General features: G+C 39.2%; 1 long non-coding RNA gene across 1 annotated transcript; it reads left to right on the plus strand.

Moving 5' to 3' along the window:
- Window positions 1-4,512: 4,512 nt before the first annotated feature.
- Window positions 4,513-16,850, plus strand: LOC114034217. The gene is made up of 2 exons (XR_003568072.1): window positions 4,513-4,704; window positions 13,412-16,850. It is a non-coding gene; the product is annotated as an uncharacterized LOC114034217 (long non-coding RNA).
- The last annotated feature ends 1,878 nt before the right edge of the window (window positions 16,851-18,728 follow it).

The following is an 18,728-nucleotide window of genomic DNA, read 5'->3' on the forward strand; positions in this document are numbered from 1 at the left end:
TCTAGTTCTTTGACCACACATGTGTAATATATTACAAGGATAGTCTCCAAATAAATAATAATTTTGTCTTTGGGAAAAGATTATACATTCCAGGTTAGCAACTTCTGGAAAATCATTCTAGCATCAATGGAAAAAAATATGTAAAATATTATGATATTCATCAAAAAGTTATCTTCTAACACTATAATGGTCTCTGGCCTGTGAGCTAGGAGATGACTTGTTCTAGAGCTGTCATGGAGCTGGATCTTGAAGTTGATTTTGAGTGGTCTTTAGATACTCTTTCTCCTCTTTCCAGGCCTGGAAGCCTACCATTAAAAATAGTGTGGTATAAAACCACTTTGGGCCTATTGGGAACTAGATTCAGGGGGAGAAGGGAAAGAGTGTCTTTTCACCTTGATATGTTCTATTTCTGTTCATCCTAGTTGTTTCCTGGATTGAACTGGGACCAAACACTCTAGAACAGAGCAACTTAGCTAAGGGTCTTTTGTCTTCTTTAAATCCTTGAAAGCCTTAGAAGAAAAAAAAGCATCTTATTTATCTTTGTCAAATCAACTCTATAGATTGACCTGAAATTTCTATATAAAATTAGGGTTTTAGGTTGTTATACCAGTTCTAGTTCTTGACCCTTGCTGCTACATGATAACAGAGTAAGGTTAAACTTTACTGCCTATCTGCTGTAGCCTGAGCAAGATAGAGTGGGAGAGCTTAGCCATCACTATACCTAGAATAAAAACCTACCCCTGTATTGTGAAAGTTTTTTTTTTTACCCTTTAAATATAGACTTAAACACCATGATATACAATCCATAGTGCTTTGAATATTTAGAACAGGGTTGGGAGTCTTATATCTTGGGCTTGCGTGAGAGCCTCCTGCCCTCTCACAAAGCCTCATGGGATGGCCAGGAATTGAAGTAGCTTTGGAGGGAACTTGGTGTATGTTGACAAGATGAGAACTAACTTCATGTTATCTGATAAAACATTCTACCTACTCATCTTCCTTTATTCTTCTTTCCTCAAACTTATAGTAATAAGCAAAATAATCAGTAAAAATTTTGAGTACTGCTATGTAAAAAATTTAAGAATACATTGCATTTATCTGTGGTTTAAATCTTACTGTTCTGTATGAGTACTGGAATATAAATGTTCTGTCTTTATGAACACCTCCAGAGCTGCTTACAATGTCATGCACCCTGTGGGCATCAAGGAAAAATATTACTACTCTAATGATTAGCTTGCTTTATCACAGCACTTTCAGCCTAGAGGATCCTAGGGCTTTTAACAAATGACACCCTAGAGTTACTTCATTTGCTGCTGTGTGTATGTTACTGAAATACAATGTATGGTGCACATGAAAACCTAGAGAACAATACATTTAAATGGCAGAGTATGGGAAGTCAAAAGCATAATTAAAGTAGGACTGATGATTTAAATGAGGCAGGATGCATTTACCTCACTTCTATTGGAATTTGGGCAGGTTTTGGTTCAATTAAAAAATGTATGTTTATTTTCCAGGAAAGTGGTACCAGTGTCACTCTGGGGAGAGAAGAAGTAGGGACAAAGGGAAATGGTTACTCACTTCTGACTCTGATGAGGGTGCAAATTGTTTCAGCTAATGAAACAAAGTGGTCAGTTAATGAATAGCAAAACTTTAGATCTTTTGTGTTCTACATGGTTGCACAATAAAACCTTATTTGCTTTGCTGAAATGGTAATGGTCATACTCAAATGATCTTTTCTCTCTTTTTTTAACAACAGCAAAACAATAGTAAAAGCTTCCAAGATTTTTTTGGTTTGAGATTTTGAATGGCCCATTTCATGTGAATCATTTTCTAGGTAGGGAAATATGGTAATGTCTAGGTAATAGGTGAAAAGCAAAGTAGAACTTGTGTTTAAACATGTTTTCCATCATATGAGCCCATTTTGTATGTATGTGTATATATATGTGTATGTCTATAGTATATATTTATATATATACACATAGAATTTTACCTTACAGTGAGGAAAACCCGAAGTATGTTTCCCACTTAAAAGGGTTTTTACTGCATTGGATTGAAGGTCTAAATTTTGTCCAACTAAGTAAATAGGGTCAGGACTTTCTACTTTGGAAATCATTGATGACTGCTCTATACATATGAAGAAATTACAGAGTCCACTTGGGGAAGAGTAAGCCAACCATAGAATCTGGAAATGGGAAAATCAGTATAAACCTGGATTTTGGTAAACTGTAAGTAATCTCTTTGGGAATTGTCTGTTATCTAGTCTAAGCCAAAAAGAGCTGGCATTCTGGGTAGGGGATGGATAGCATTTAGGAATCTGTTAACTTTATTACTCTCTTCCTCTTCCTCCCCAAGCCAGTAGGCAGAGAAGGGCTGTTTTTCTGTGTTTGCAGCCTGCTTAGTTGCCAAAGTAGTTATGCCCAGAGAATGATCACAATTCTTTGTCTTGTAGTTGGACCCTATTTGGGGGAGGGAAAGAGATATTTTCCTTTATAAGATCTCTCACAGGCCCATTTCTATCAATACCCCCATCCATTAGTTCATTAGAAATTATAATCTTTTGTACTACGCTTTTAAGACAAAGTTTCTTTGAGTTCTGACCCACATTTGAATCCCACAGGGATTCTAACTGTGGGAGAGAACAGGAGAACGGAGCATCTGTTCTTTTTGAGCTGTCCTGTTGATTTATTTGGCCAGACTTTAGGATTGTGGAAGGTGACTCGCTCAGACCAATAGGTGATATTTTAAAGCCATTTAAGACCCAGGATATATACTACCAGAGCTAACAACTCACTCTCTCTCTATCTCTCTCTCTCTCTCTCTCTCTCTCTCACACACACACACACACACACACACACACACACCCTCCTACCGGTCATCTGGGGAGTGCCAAGTATTCAACATATGTTAATGACCACATTTTCCTCTTCAGAGGAGGAAACTGAGGCACACACATTGGTACCAGTCTGTAGTCTTAACTTTAGTCTATTAAGCCATCTGGCACACCTAAAATTTAACTCAGGAAATAGTAGATTTTAAAGCTGGGACAAACCTTTACAGATCTCCTAGTCCAACACCCTCTGCAAAACATGAGGAAATTGAGGGCCATGAAGATGAAATGATTCAAAGTTTGCTCAGCTAGTCAGTGCTAAATTTAAAGCTAGAGTTCAGGCAACCTCACTCCTAGTCCAGTGCTCTTAAATCTCACTTATTTTCTCACTGAAATTTCTCTGTATGATCAAACATCATCTACTAGGTTGTAAGCTTCCTGAGTGGGGGGACTATGCCTTTTTTTTTTTCAATTAAATATTTGTATTTTTCCCAGCACTTAGCCCAGTACATATTAGGTAATAAATGTTAAATTTTGAATCCTTGGTTGCCCCAGGGACTGATTATCATGTTACCGTGTACCTTATTGTTTTCCTTTGCTTTAACTCTTTCTTAAAACCATCAGTAGAAGTAAAAGAAAATGAAAAACAAGTCAGAACATTTTACTCCGTAATGCCTCTGGTTTTAAAAATAAATACAAAAGTGGGTAAAGTTGTTGGGTGAAATGAGATACTTGAATTATTGGTGAATTTCATTTGTCTATGCTATACTAGGTGGTTAGCTGAGGACTAACCACAGTGTATTTCATCTCGGTTTCAGACTTCTCAAAGACTTGAGAAGCTAGCTTGTGAAGTGACTAGAGTATTGAACCTGGAGACTGGAAGACCTGAGTTAAAATCCATCCTCAGATACTTACCAGCTGTGTGGCCTTGGGCAAGTCACTTAACCCCTAGGTCTGCTTCAGTTTCCTCAACTGTAAAATGGGGATGATAATAATAGCACCTACCTCCCAAGGTTGATGGTGAGGATCAAATGAGATAATATTGGTAAAGTGCTTAGCATAGTGCCTGGCACAGAGTAAGCTCTTAATAAATGCTTGTTTCTTTCCTTCCATTTACTCTGTGTGTATCCTGTATGTACCTCTTTGAGAGCCTCTTTGGTATACTACTTTTATTCTTAGCTCACTCTTTACTCAGACATGATTAGTTCTGCAGCTTTCTATGATGCTAAGGTAAAGTCTCCCCTTTGGCTCTGACTGTGGCAAAGCCCTTGTATTCTTATGGTGTAGTAGGTACAGAATGAATGAATATCTGGGATGTGGGAGATTGGGACTATACTTGTCCACCTGGTGTTCTTTAGGTAATTTGTAGAAATGGAAAACGAATGAATGGCTTTGTAGATTCATTTGATTTTTTTATTGACATTTTGGAAAGACTCTGATAGACTTTGCTTTCCATTTTACCAAAGCTTCATCTAGCATCTGTGTATCCTTTGTTGGATTATACGTGTACAATAACTGGCAGTAGTTATTTCTCTCTGGAACTCACACTCCTGAGAAGGCCTGTATCCCACCATTTTACACAAATGGATTGATAATTCTAGAATTGATGCTTTAAATTGTTGGCTCTGTTGATTAGTAGTTGTTATCATTTTCATGTACTTAAAATGATTTCTATTCTTTTCTGTCTCCAGATTAATCTGAATAAGGTTGGAGAGTACTGGTGGAGTGCTATCCTGGAAGGAGAGGAGCAAATTGACATTGACAAAATAAACAAGGAACGTTCAATGGCGACAGTGGATGAAGAGGAACATGCCGTACTGGATAGACTGACCTTTGACTACCACCAAAAACTGCAGGGCAAACCCCAGAGCCATGAGCTGGTATGAGCTCAGATTGATGTTCCTATAGTATCTTTTGAAGAAATATAAGGAAACACTTTCCAAGCAGCAGCTTACCTTCCCAGCAAATGCTGTAGGTTTTATTTCATGCAAATGAATAGATACAGTAGACGAACTAGGAAGAGAAGAAATAGGGAGGACATATAGAATTTAGGGAATTGCTTTGTGCAGTATTGGGAAGAATTGCTTTCTCATGTTCTTTTCTACTTTTAGGTATCAGGTACTACCTCAGAAAGCAGCTTCCAGGCAGTCATCACTGTAGCTAGTGGTGAGCAGTGCGCGCGCATGCGCATGTGTGTGTGCGCACCCACACACACACACACACTTTTTCTCCCTCTGTCTGTCTGTCTCTCTCCCTCTCCTTCTCTCCCCCTCTCCTTCCCTCCCTCCCTCTCTCTCTCTCCTTCCCTCCCTTCCTCCCTTCCTCCTTTTACCACTATATTATGTCCTTGTTTTGATGTGTTACAATTCACATTTTCTCTGGTGCCCTGGAGTCAAAAGGAAAACAAAATTATGCTGATGTCATCAGGACTAAGAATCTAACCACTGCAGATTAACATTGATAAAATAAACAGGGAATGTTTGGTTATGGTGGATGAAGAAGATTATGTTGTAGTGGATAGACTGGCCTTTGACAGTCAAAAAGCTACAGGGCAAACTCCAGAGCCATGAGCTAGTCCAAGCTCTGATGGAACCCAATGCTTTCACATTGGTCTTTTTGGCTAGTCCATTTTTTGATTGGTGAAACTTCCTCCACTGATGCAGATCAGCAGCACTTTAGAAATATGCCGTGTAGCTTAGTGAAGAGGAGGCTCTGGGGTGTAATTACTTTAAACTAAGTAACAAAGATAGTTGTTAGCTTTAATGAAGTACATTGTTAACTTATTAGCCCTGGGCTAGCCAGAGAAGCCACTACATGAACTATGCTTCCCACTTCACTGATAGATCCACGTGACCAGTGAAGTCTGAGAGCGTAGGCAAGGTGTCATAGATCCCTCCTGCTATCAGCAGTTCAGGTGCAGGTCCAGTAAGTGGAAAGCTCAGAGTGGAGAGTATAGAGTCTCAAGTTTACTTTTAAACTCAAAGAATATGAATGTACCCATCTTTTTAGTGGGAGTTTTTTGGGGAAAAGGGGAGCAGTGGTGAAAGTGATATAAAGATGCCAGCCAAAAACAAGCATGAAACTGGTTAATATCTGCCCATTATAGAACCCAGTGTAAACAAACTACTAGTAGGAAAAATTGGCCAATTGAATGTTTAAATTCTTCCTTTCCATTTTTGTAATCTGAAGAGTGGGTAGTTAAGCAGAGAAGAAAAAACTTGCTTTTCTCAGAAATTATTTTTAACTTGGCATTGTCCCACATAAGCAGTTAGTACCATTTATTTGAACTTCAGTGTGACAGTGAAATGTAAAGTAAGCAGAACATTTAGACTTGTGTGGATGTGGTGGAATTGGGGGATGCCTGACATAACATATTTGTTCTTTATTGTTGATTTATCCATTTGTTTTTTTTTTATTATAGATAGGGCCAGTGCTGAGCACAGTGCCTGGTGCATAGAGCTTTACAAACAGTTATTGACCGACTGAGGAAGCATTTCTAATGTTCAGACCTCCAGATTTTTTTTAAAAAGCTACCTTACCTTGTGCCTGATTAATTAGACTCATATGGTTTCATAATGATATCCACCGCCAAGATCTCTACCCTTAGGGATACTCGCAGTGATTGTCTAAGCTCTTCCCAGCCCTTCTTCACACACAAACTCAGAACTAATTTCATTAAAATATACTCTTTTTCTCCTTTTTCCCCCAAATTCATATATTACATAAGTCTCTATAGGTAACTGTCTTTTTCTTCGTATTAAGAATCAAATTCAAGACTTGCAGAACTGAATACTCAGTGAAATGTAGCCCACTGATGAGATTTTTAAGCATGCCTTATATCTCTTAAAAAAAAATGCATACAGTTCTGTATGTGTCCAACATAGGCTACTATACCTAGGACCTGAGAGTAGCCCAGATCATAGAACTTAATTTAGATGGCCTTTAGATTGTAAGGACCTTTTATTTCTAAAAGGACTTTTGCACATATTTGGACAGTTAGACTTAGTCCTACTTAGCTGCTTTTCTTAGGTTGGTTGCCTTTATCCATTGGCTATCCAAAATATAGAAGAGATTTGTTTGTAAACTTTTCTGTGGACCTAATTCGAGAATTCTTTTTTTCAGTCTGGTTAGTTTACATTCAATGGGATTAGAAAGCATTTGTTATTTGATTAAGATTTGTATTAAGGTTAAAATGGAGTACCTAAATGCCAGCTGCCAAAAGTAGGGCTTCACATGCCTGCTTGATGGATACCAAATGGGCAATCTAGCAAGTCTGCCAGCTTATCCAGATGTGAATCCATAAGAAACTGGGTTATTAAAAATAAAATTGAATCTTTGTCATAAAGAAACATTCCAAATTAATTTTTCCTTATTTTAATTATAGTTTGTCATTGATGCAGTTTGTAAGAGCAACAATCAGGTGCTTTATGGACTAGAGTTGCACAGTGCAAGGAAAATTTCATAAGCCAGTTTATAAACTTCATTGGAGTACTTAAAACAAATCAGATGTTTCCATCTAAAGAGGGGTACTTGATTACTGACTACGTCCACTCAATCTGATCTCTCCCATCCCCACTCTCTCTAGTACATTTCTTCTCTGCCTTTACCTCTCGCTCTCTGTCTCATTTCAGTTGTCCAGGCTTCCTAGAAGTATCTGGAATAACTCTGACCTTATTTTGAATCAAAGGCTCAGCCCTTCTTCATAAGGCCTTGCTTTCCAGGAACCTAAGCTGATTCTGGGAGAGTTTGATTTCTTCTCTACTTTCATGGCTTGTTTGTTCATTGCATTTATTAGTTGCCTACTAAGTGCCAGGAATAGGCTAGGTACTGGAGTTACAAAGGCAGAAGTACAAGTTATTGCCCTAATTTGGTCCTTGAAGAGCTTACCTTCTATTGTTTTGAAATTATCCATAAACAAAGGACTGCTCGTTTGGGGGCTAAAATGGTCCAACATAAAATGGGACTGTATCCTGCTCAGGAGAAACTGCTTACCTGTTCTTTCCACAAAAGTCTTTGAAGATGCTTCATGGGATTAACACACAAGGGTCAAATGATTCTGTGAGCAACTATCACCTTTTCCACCTCCAAAGGCCAATGTTATTTTGATTTGATTTCAGAAGAATCCAGTTTGACCTAGTTAATAATGTTAATAATGTGTTCATCTGTTCCAGAGTGAACCTAAGGGTCCAGGCCTTACCAAGAGTGAACCCAAATTTCCAGAGAGCACCAGATTTGGCTCAGTTTCCTTGAGATTCTACAGTCTAAGCACAAACCAGGCACAAACTTACTGCAAAATTAGAGCAGAATTAGTCTTCTAAAGTGGGAGAAGATAATGCCATTTGCCTCTCTCGAGTTCATTCTGTGTTAGATTATCTGATGATATCATATGGTACAAATGGAATACTTTCTATGCATTGTCTCTTTACCCAGTACGGTTTAGTTTCCACATTGTGTATGGGGATTTCTCAGCTATATTGAGGTTACTTGGATGTAGTATCAACTCTTTTCCTTATTGGTAAAGAGAACCAGTCAGGTTCTTGCTTGTTTCCCTCTGGTCTCATCAGGAAGTTCAGACTGTAAGGTTTAACTTAAGAAGACAGGAAGTTCTCTCCCTTCTTGTATAACTGAAAGGTGAATAAAATGAAGATGATTGAGTGATGGATAGTAAAATGAAGACCACAAGGATCTGGAGAGGACACTTTCCTGAAACAGCACAGACATAAAAACTAGGCCTGGAAAATAGTTTATCTCACTTTTTTGTGTTTTTAAGAGTCTGACATATTTTTCCCAGGTCCTTATTTACATCCAGGCTCCTAACAGTGATTGGAAATAATAATGCCATTTGCTGTATTTGAACCATTTTCTGATGAAACAGACATGTCCTCTATAGTGTGAGTTTGTATCATCATTTTGTTATATCTAATTACATTTTCACATATAAGGAGCTATGTGAGCATATATAAGAAGACTGCTATCAAAGAATCATAAGTTATAGTTATTATTTTTAACCTACAAACTTCCTCTAGAATTATTATAACAATAGCTCACATTTATAGAGTACTCTAAAGGTTTACAAAGCACTTTCGTTGTAATGATCAAGAAATTACTGTATCTTTTATTTGTGAAGAAAAGAGTTTGGGCATTACTCTTTGTTGGAGATCACTTGCTTTGTAGAATTGGCAAAGTCATAGTTAAACCATGTGTTAGGATAAATAGATAATATGCTGGATCTGGGAATCAAGAAGACCTAGGTTGAAATTCTATTTTTTACACTTAGCTGTGTGACCATAGAAAAATTATTTAATTTCTCTGAGCCTCACTTTCTGAGCCTTCAGTTTCTACAGCACTGGGTTGTTAAATTCAAATGAGATCATGTATATAAAGCACTTTGAAACTTTTAAATGAATGCCAGTTATTGTCAGTAATACTAATATTTTCCATTTATGACAACTTCTAAGGCATTTCCTATAGTACAGACTTTTGGCAATCATATTTTAGGTAGCCATGGACTTCTGGAATATTCCCCAGTCAAGAACACATATAGGCTATCCTGAACCTAGCACACTGATTTGTATCCTAAAGAAGTTTTGGATATCTGACTGCTCTCTTAATTTTACCAGATTTGCAAATTATGCTTCTGGCATTCCAGGTAAATTGTGAGGGTTTTTTGGCCTTAAAGTTTTCTTTATCTGTAAAATGAGGATAAGAATGCTAGTACTGGTATTGGAGCTGAATTTATTGTTAAAAAACAAAACTTTATCGATTTTAAAGTGTTATATAAATGTGAGTTGTAATTGTTAAAATGGTAATTTTATGACAACATTCTTGTCATAATTTGAAATTCTGTATGATCACCTTGCATCTTCTTTTTTTGGATTGGTCATTTACTAGTTTTGGTCTAAGGAAAGTTACCTATCTCTAAGGCAATAGTATTCTATCTAGATTGCATTCAAATTCTAGTATTTCTTTGCCTCATACTTTATCTCTGGTATTTATAATTGCTATTAGTAAACATATATTAAATTTCTGCTGTGTACATTCTACCATGAACCAGAAAGTAGGCATTCACATGATCTCTATTTCTAAAAACAGATAAGGTAAATCAATCTCTCTCTCTCTCCCTCTCTCCTTCTCTCCCCCTTTCCCCTCTCTCTCCCTCCTCCATTTTGCCCTCCTCTCCCTGCCATGTAGATAGTTTGGGTGGGCACACTTACTAATTAGCTGACTAATCTGCACTCAATTCCCTTTTGGCTTACCCCTAGTGAAGCAAAATTAGCCTAACTGTTCTTGAATTTCTGACTTCGCACTAGGCCTAGAGCAGACTCTTATAGTATAATTACAGGTCCCTTACCTTTTCTAATTCTGCAAGTAAGCCAAGAATCCCCAGAAATTTCTTAGTGTGTAAGTTGGTATGTACTATAGACAGCCTCTGTCTTTTAGTATTGGATCTTTTAACTCAGGGGTATCCCACTTGTCCATGGTTACCCCAAAGTATGATCATGAGTCCGGGCTCCAGGAGTAGCACCTAGAAGGTGTCATTGTGTTGTTATACTGCAAAAAGTAGCATTTGATGCTCTTGGAACAGAAATTGACTGGCAAGGCCATTAGGGTAAAATCGCTAGTGATAAAAAAGATCTGATGAAGATAGGAGAATAGTAGAAAAGAATACTAGGCTAGAATGGGGTGGGTAGTATTGAGGCAGCATAATCCCCAGGCAGAAGAGGATCCATTCAGTGAAAGTCATGTGTTGGGAAATCTCAGTGTTAGAATAAATGTATGGGTATTCATAGCATTTAAAAGGCAGAGAGAAATCATACATGAGTACACAGAGGTAGGAATTAGACTTCAATGGGCACTTCTTCCATCGAAGTGCACTAGGAAGAGTGAGGCTTCCTGAAGTGTGACTCTGCCAGAAAGACAGGAAGGTGCCTGAGGCAGATCAGAAGCAGACAAGCAAGGACCATTCTCCACAACACACGGGGAAACCTCTCTAGCATCTGTTACTGTGTAATTGATTTAATTTCTAAAATCTTACTTGGTAGACACTTGATTTTTTTTATTTTTATTTTTATTTTTATTTTTACAATTTTACTGATGCCATTTGTTTTTTATACCAGTTATTTTCTGATAACGCTGTTTCGGCATCCTCTTAGAACCCTCCTTCATGATGAAGAAAAACAATTAAGAAAAACCAGCCAGCACGGTTACTGACTTTATAGCATATGAAGTTCTGAAACCATGAATCCCCACTTCTCAGAGAGGAAGAAAGTGTTTCATTCTCTGTTCTCTGGGACCAAGATTGGTCACTGTATTTAAGCCGAGAGTAGCTGCCTTTTTGTGTTATTGGTTACCTGAATGTCTTTGTGTATCCGTGCTCCTGGTTCTGCTTTTTTTTGCTCTCTATCAGTTCATGCAAGTCTTCAGTGTTTTTCTCAATCCAACTCAATCCAGTAATATTCCATTACATTTATGTATCACAGCACTCTGCTACCACAAAAAAAAAAAAAAAAGACTGCCATGAAAAAGCTCATTTTTTTAATAGCAGGAATTGCAAGTTAGGACCGAGACAGAATTATATGGTAAGGAGTTGCTTCTTATCTCTCTTTATAGCTTTATTACCTCTGTAGGTACTATTTATTTATAAAAATTCAGTATTGGAAATCCTAATATCTTGGCATCTGATTAGAGAAACATTTCCTCACAGGTGGGGAAGATTTTTAATAAAAGAAAAAACAAATGCTAAATTTATGTTTCTTCTTAATAGTGTCTGTTTGACTTCAGTCTATTTTCTAGACATCCTGCAGCATCAGTGCTGATGTCATCTGATACCAGATTATAGTTACCTTAGAAAAAAAAAGCTTTACAGAGAGTCACATAGGTTAGTTAGATACAAGAAGTTGAGAGTAACCGTCATTAATTCCTTAGAGATATTACTCCACAGCTAAGTATCCATAGTTTGCTTGTTTGATTTTTAAAAGCTGTAATCCTTTTGAGGGAATTTTCCAGCCCAAGGAAAAAGCTATAAGTATCAGATATCTTAGAAAGTTGCTGTAGTTCTGAGTGTTTAGAGACATGAGTTTTATTCCTACTATATTGTCAGTCAGTTGGGAGGTCAGTAGTTTATCAAGTTATTTATGTTTAATCCTTCTGAAAACAAGACCTACAATTTCTCTGGCCTCATACAAGAGGAAGGTGACCCTCTTGTCTCTAGCCAGTCCCTGGATGTTACCCTTTTTCAGTTCATTCTAAGAAATTGAGAAATTGTTCCCTGGTACTAAAGGCCACATCCTTCATTTGGCATAGTTTCTCCTACAGAGTAGCCAGTCACTGTCATAGGACATCCAAAAGAATCTTTGAAGAAATGATTTAAGATGAAAAGGCCAGGGGCAGCTAGGTGGAGCAGTGGATAGAGCACCAGCCGTGAAGTCAGGAAGACCTGAGTTCAAATCCAGCCTCAGACCAAACAATTGACACTTACTAGCTGTGTGACCCTGGGCAAGTCACTTAACCCCAATTGCCTAAAAAAGAAGAAGAAGAAGAAGAAAAGGCCAGGTCAGATCAGTTGAGGCAAACTCCATCTTGAGTGGAGCAGCTGAATTGTGCATGGTCCTGGGGCTTTATCTACACAAATGTGCTCCTCCTCGTTTAAGGATGTCTCTGATTCCATTGATGCCAGTTCCCAAAGGGCCATACACTGGGAGGAACTAGCTTGCTGTGAAGTACAGCTCTCATGGACAGTTCAGCGAGGTGATTTAGCTGGGTCAGAGGCAGGTAAAGCAGGAATCAGTTCTCTATTACTATAGTAAAGTGTTCTTAAAACATGGGGGAACTTTCTGGCATCTGTTACTAAGCAGCACATACTGAAAAAAATCTGTTTGGTTTGACTAGAGCAATTTGGTTCATTAAGGCTAGTTCTCCTTTGCTGTTTGCTTAATCATTGTATCCCATTTGTGGAAAAGTGGGAGCCATACTTTTTCCCAGGTAGGGGATAGGAATCAGGTAATCTGTGATTTCATTGTCATGGGGAACTCTCTTCATCTTCTCTCTAACTTGTAGTCTTAGAGAATTGTGCAGAGCACTGACAGGTTAGGACTTGAACCCAGGCCTTCTTGGCTTTGAGGCCAGATCTTAACCCACTTTGCCATGCTGCCCTCTTGCTTAGAGTTGTTCCTAAATTGATGTAGGTGAAAGACAGAGACATTAGTCTGAAATTGCCTCTGCTCTGTACCTCCTTTTGGATTTTGGACAGAGATGCCTGATGGTAGTGAAAAAATAAATCATTCCAAAGAGTATCTAATACTTCTGCTCTGTGGTGGCAAGATAGAAGGTATCAGCTGTTGAAAACATGTCTGCTTGCCCTGCTGTATGTGGTCCTATAAGCCCCTTATAAGTAACAGCAAGCCACTTTCACCAGGCTAGTTCCATGAGCCAACCACCCTCCTTTCTGGCCACTGACAAAAATTAATCAAAAGAAGCAAGAGGGAGTCATGCCTCTTGATTGGAAACCTGCTTTGGGAAAAAACAAACAAATGAAAAAACTTTTCAGTGACTTGCAGTGATGTTAATTTTTATATTTTTTGCTTGTAGAAAGTCCATGAGATGCTGAAGAAAGGATGGGATGCTGAAGGCTCCCCCTTCCGAGGCCAGAGATTCGACCCATCCATGTTCAACATCTCCCCAGGGGCTGTGCAGTTTTAATGACAAGAAGGAAAGAAAACCCACTCAAGTCAAGCTCTTGGATGTAGAGGATAAGGCAGAGAAAGGCCTTTTTGTGTGGGCTCTTTCCCTCCTGCTTTTCCTCCAAGGCTCCCATGCATGCCTGGTACTCATCTTGTCCACCCCTGTATCCATCTTTATTTGCAAGGGGTGTTTGGGTACCCCAGCCTCCTGCCTCCTCCCTTCCTGTCTGTTTCAGGGAAGAAGGGGAGGGAGTAGAGGGAAGGTTAATGCATAGCAACTGCTACGGCTGATGCCAAGTTAGGATATTTGTTATGCATGAGGGAGATGTCCTGGCAAATGCAGGATTACATACTCCTGTCACCACGGTAACCAGCCGCTGCAAGCCGCATTTTCTTTCCTTCTGTGTTCTCTGCTTGCTGTTGTTTTGATGCGATTCTGCTCAGTTCTCTTTAGGGGGTGGGGAGGGAGGGTCGGGGGGGAAGGGAGTTGCTGTTGCTGGGTTTTTTCCTGGCAGTTGTTGGAGTGATTTGGAGTTGTGTGACTTACATGTGCTGATGAGAAGCAGCTCTGTGATGGCTGCTTCAGGCTGTACTGTTTCAGGAAGCCCCTTAGTTTGGCCTTTTGTTTAAAAATTCCACATTCAGTCTTGCTCATCAATTTGTCAAGTCCTATTTTTTCCTGCTTTTGGGTGCCTCCCAGGCACTAACAGTAGGAGATTGAAGCTGCCCCCACAGTGGCAGAAACCTGCCTAGTTGGGATTCTGGTGTCTTTATTTGTTGCTCTCTTGTTGAACAAGGCCCAGGTGTTGGAAGGAGGTGCAAGTTCTCCCAGCAAAGATCAGCTGCAGGTAGACATTTCTGTCTCAGGAAAGAGTGCAGGATAGAGCTGTCTAATCATGGCTTTCTCTGAGGCCAAGGAAGCTTAGGCCACTGCCTGTTTGTCCCAGTGTTGGCCATGCGTTCTATCCCACTGTTGTCTGAGTAATGGACTTCTAGCTGCCACTCTTCTTCTATGTTTATCCTCAAGTCTCTTTTCAGCCCCCATGATCCACAACTTATATTTTGTTTACATACATCTCCTGGATGAATGTAGAGCTCAGTGGGAGGCAGGACAGTCTCTGAGAACAGGGGAGATATTTCAGCATACAATGAATGATAGGTTTGCCCTCTGTTGAAAGGCACAGAGCAGTGGAAATCCTTAGATGATTAATGGGTAGCCTGCATAGGATATCATTGATGCCCTCAAGGGCCCCAGTGGAACCATTGCTGTCCCTGAAGAATAATTGCAAAAAGGGTAGGAATAAGGATGCTGACTCCCATGTGCTGAGCAGACAGAGGCAGAAATGTCAGGAACTTGGTACACTCAAAATCCTGCTCTGTATGAGCTGGATGCTTGGTTACATAAGAGAAAGAACCTTATTAATACCTAAAAAACAACTGTCTTGCTAATCTGTGCTATTGATGAGGATGGGACCTCCACTTTAAAAACTGCTTACAGGTGAGCGGGCCTGCTGACTGTTTCTTCTGAAGTCTACAAACGAGTACTCTTTAGTTCTTTGCTTGTTCAGGGACACTTGTTTTTCAGTGTTCCTTAGAAACAGCACATGACTGTTAGCTTGAAAGATATAAACATAGCCCACTTTGATTAAATCTTTATCCCCATCCCATTTGACCACCACTCAGAAAGCAAAGCCTTCAGATTCACCTAGCATTGCATACCTAATTAACAGATAATCCAGGAACATAAATTATATCAATTTTTTTTCTGAGTTCCTAGAGAAATTTCTATTTGCTTCAGAACCCCACCCCAATTTATGGTCACCCAGAATTAATACCTACATGTTGTTATTGTGACCCTTTTCTGAGAGAATAATAGACTGATTTTTATGGGACAAGCAATTCCTTGTGCTTACCCACTCCTTACAGGAGTGGGTGGGTCCAGCAGCCAAGCAGTGATCTTACTGAGGCTGTCGTTTTGGAGTCAGCCGCTGACTTACAACTTATTTCCAGCCACACTGTTTCCCTGGAGTCCTTATAAGAAAGCTGTTCAACTCTCATCCCCAGGGAACTTTCCATAGGACATGTCACTTTTTTCTGCAGAAAAGACCAGGGTCATCCTCTTGAGTTAAATGGTGGATCTCTTCAGAATCAGAAGTGTTAAGGTGTCCAGGTGGTGTTGGGGGCAGCATCAGCTCATTCCAAACAATTAAAGACTCCTAAAAAGTCTAAGAGATATCTCGTCTTGGGGAAGTGATGGCAGACACCACCATGTTTTTGGGGGGTTAGTCACTAAAGCTATAGTTTTTATGAATCAGAATAGAACTGTCCTCTAGAAATACAGAGCAAAAAAAAATGAAAACTCATGCCTATTATGAGGGCCTTGTGCTTTGAAACTTGCTAAAATGCGAGGGTCTCTGCTCGTTTCTCTCTGAGTTCACATGAAAGGGAGTGAGGCTAGTATACCCTCATTCCAAAGTAGCATTTCACAGATGGAATGCTCTATGTTTAAAGATTCCTTTATTTTTAATTTTTAATGATGTTTGTATGCACCTCTTGAACCTTGTTTGTCCTTCTCTCTTGCTGTTTTTAGCATGTTTCTAATTTACAGTTTTGCCATCTCCTTGAGTACCCATGGTATAGGAGCTTTGCAGAAGGATATATGTGGTTTGGCTAAAGCAGGGACAATAGATAATCTGTCCATAAACTACTGGAAGATTTTTAAAAATGATTCACTTCTATTGTAAATGTTCTTCTACCTAGGGCATCATTTGATAGTGCCCTAATGTGGCTCAGGTCTTCTGTCTTTTGTTAGGAAGTATCAAATGATAGAAGCTCTACTAGCATGCCCCTATTAAAATAAATGAAACCACTTCACAAAAATAGGAACTTTAAGGGGTGTTTAATTACATTACAGAAGGACTCACTTTAAGATTCCTTTTAGTAGCAGGGTTCTCTGGTGCATGTTAAGTGACTAGACTTGGAAGACTTGGACTCAGACCCACCTTTCCAGGATATGCATTAATCACATCTATCTGTATTTTTAAACCTTCATCCTCTGCTCTGTAATGATGTGCTTTCTCTTCTTAAACGTCTGCCCAACCCTTTTGTGTCCATGTACCAGTCCAGCCCTCTAGAGTCAGTGCATTCTACCAGTTTTCTTTGTTTTAGAACTGGCAGCAGCAACTTGGCCATTAAGTTCAACCAAAAGAGATTCTGAGCAAAACAGGGCAACTCACTTCCCTTCTCCATGGGAGCCAAAGAGAGTAGGGCGTGCTACATCCTGAGGCCACTCTCCTTCACACACTCCACATTTCTGTGTTGGTTTGCAATAAATCTGTATTTAAGCAGTTTGGTGTCTGTGTGTGAGATTTGATGCTGAAAAAATTCCATCTATATTTGATGATTAATTGTGACAAATCATTTCAAGATCTCTGGGCCCAGATACATAGTAGCACTCTCATGTTACTTGTTTGGACTGCCAGACTCTGCACTGTGCTTGGAAGTCTAATCGGGTTTTGAAATAACTTTCCACATGAGAAGGAAATTGAAGCCTGCATCTTTATCCAGGTGCAAATAGATCATTAGTGCATTTTGGCAGATGATACCTGAATTATATATTAATCTCAACATCTGGATAATGCTAAGATGAGTACCTTGCAATAACCTGTCCTCTTAGAACCCTTTCATTGACGGGTCCCTCCCAGTTAAAAAGAAGTCAGGTGAGATTTCATCTCAAGTGCATGTCCTTGCCTCTGCATTTCTCTTGGGGAGTCCCATGAATGATAATAATACTAATATCCAGGAAGCAAACCTTTTCATTCCTGTTTATACTGTAGCCCCTCTAATTTAGTATTTTGCCATGTATTACCTTATAAATTACCTTATAAATAATGATCTTCAGCTGCTGAAAGTTGGTGCTATCATCTTTTGGTATACCACATCCCATACTCCAAAGATGGAGGTGGAAGTGGAATTCTAGGAAACAAGGAAATATTGTAACAGTTTGTGTGTTCAAAAATAGAATGGATTATCTTCAGAACAGTGGATATCTCCCCTCACTGGTTGTCTCTGAGCATAGGCTTGATGTAGGTATGTTGTAGAAGGAATTTTTATTCAGATAAGGATTGGACAAGGCGTCCTTTAAGGTTTCTTCCAACCCAGTGATCATATTCTCTGATAATGTAAATGATGAACGTCATGTACCATGGAGTCCTACAAACCCATTTAATGTGTACTTTAGACTATAGTGTTGAGCGTGGCCAGCATGATGTAGTTTTTTAAAAAAAAAACCCAAAAAACAAAAAACTTGGAAACAGAATACATAAATCCTGACTGTTAGAACTTTGTATCTTGTAGCCAATCACTGCATGGCCACAGAGCATAGTGCTTGGAACTGGAGTTGAGAAGACCCAGATTCAAATCTTACTTCAGATTTTTACTAGCTATGTGACCCTAAACTCCTTGAGTTTTGTTTCCTCATAAAATAGCACCTGCCTCACATATGATTGTGAGAATCATATGAGATAATGTATGTGAAACACTTTGTAAATTTTAAAGCATTATGTAAATTCAGGCTACTGTTATTAATTTCTGTGGTTCCTAATTTCCTTGTCTGTAAAATGAAGTGGTTGGACCGGGTGGCCCTTTAAGGTCCCTTCTAAAATTGTATGATCCTTTATTTAATTAGGTGAACTGTTAGTGCTCTGCTTCATTATGGATTTTGTTCTGTTTTAAGTCAGGCCTAACAATTCAGAACCACATTGGAGCCACCCTGAGATAAACCCAAATGCTCCACAGTCTGTTCTTAGACTTCCAAGGCCATCGCTACAACTACATCTTCCAGTGGGCATGAGAAGAGAGGTTACCAGAAATCACGTATTCAGTATTGTGCTCTGAGATTTGAGGCAAGACTGGGTTTCTGATTACCAAAACAGGCCCTTCCTGCTCCAGATAGACATATGCATAGAAGACAGGCTTTAATTGCCTGGAGACATCCAAATTTTACTTGGCTTCTGTTGCAGGATACTGCACAATTTCCTGAAGTTAGCAGTGTTTGGAAGGGTAGTCAGATTGGTTATGGGCAGGATTGTATTGATGATGTGAGCAGGGCAAGCAATACTGTTGTCTCTATATTCTCTCGCCTCCCCTCCCACCCCCAACCACTTTGATACAAATGAAAATTGATTAGGGTAAACATGAAAGGCAGCCTTGAGAGGGAAAAGAAA

The sequence above is a fragment of the Vombatus ursinus genome, unplaced genomic scaffold (genome assembly GCF_900497805.2).
Source record: "Vombatus ursinus unplaced genomic scaffold, bare-nosed wombat genome assembly UNPS02008610.1, whole genome shotgun sequence".
Lineage (NCBI taxonomy): Eukaryota > Metazoa > Chordata > Mammalia > Diprotodontia > Vombatidae > Vombatus > Vombatus ursinus.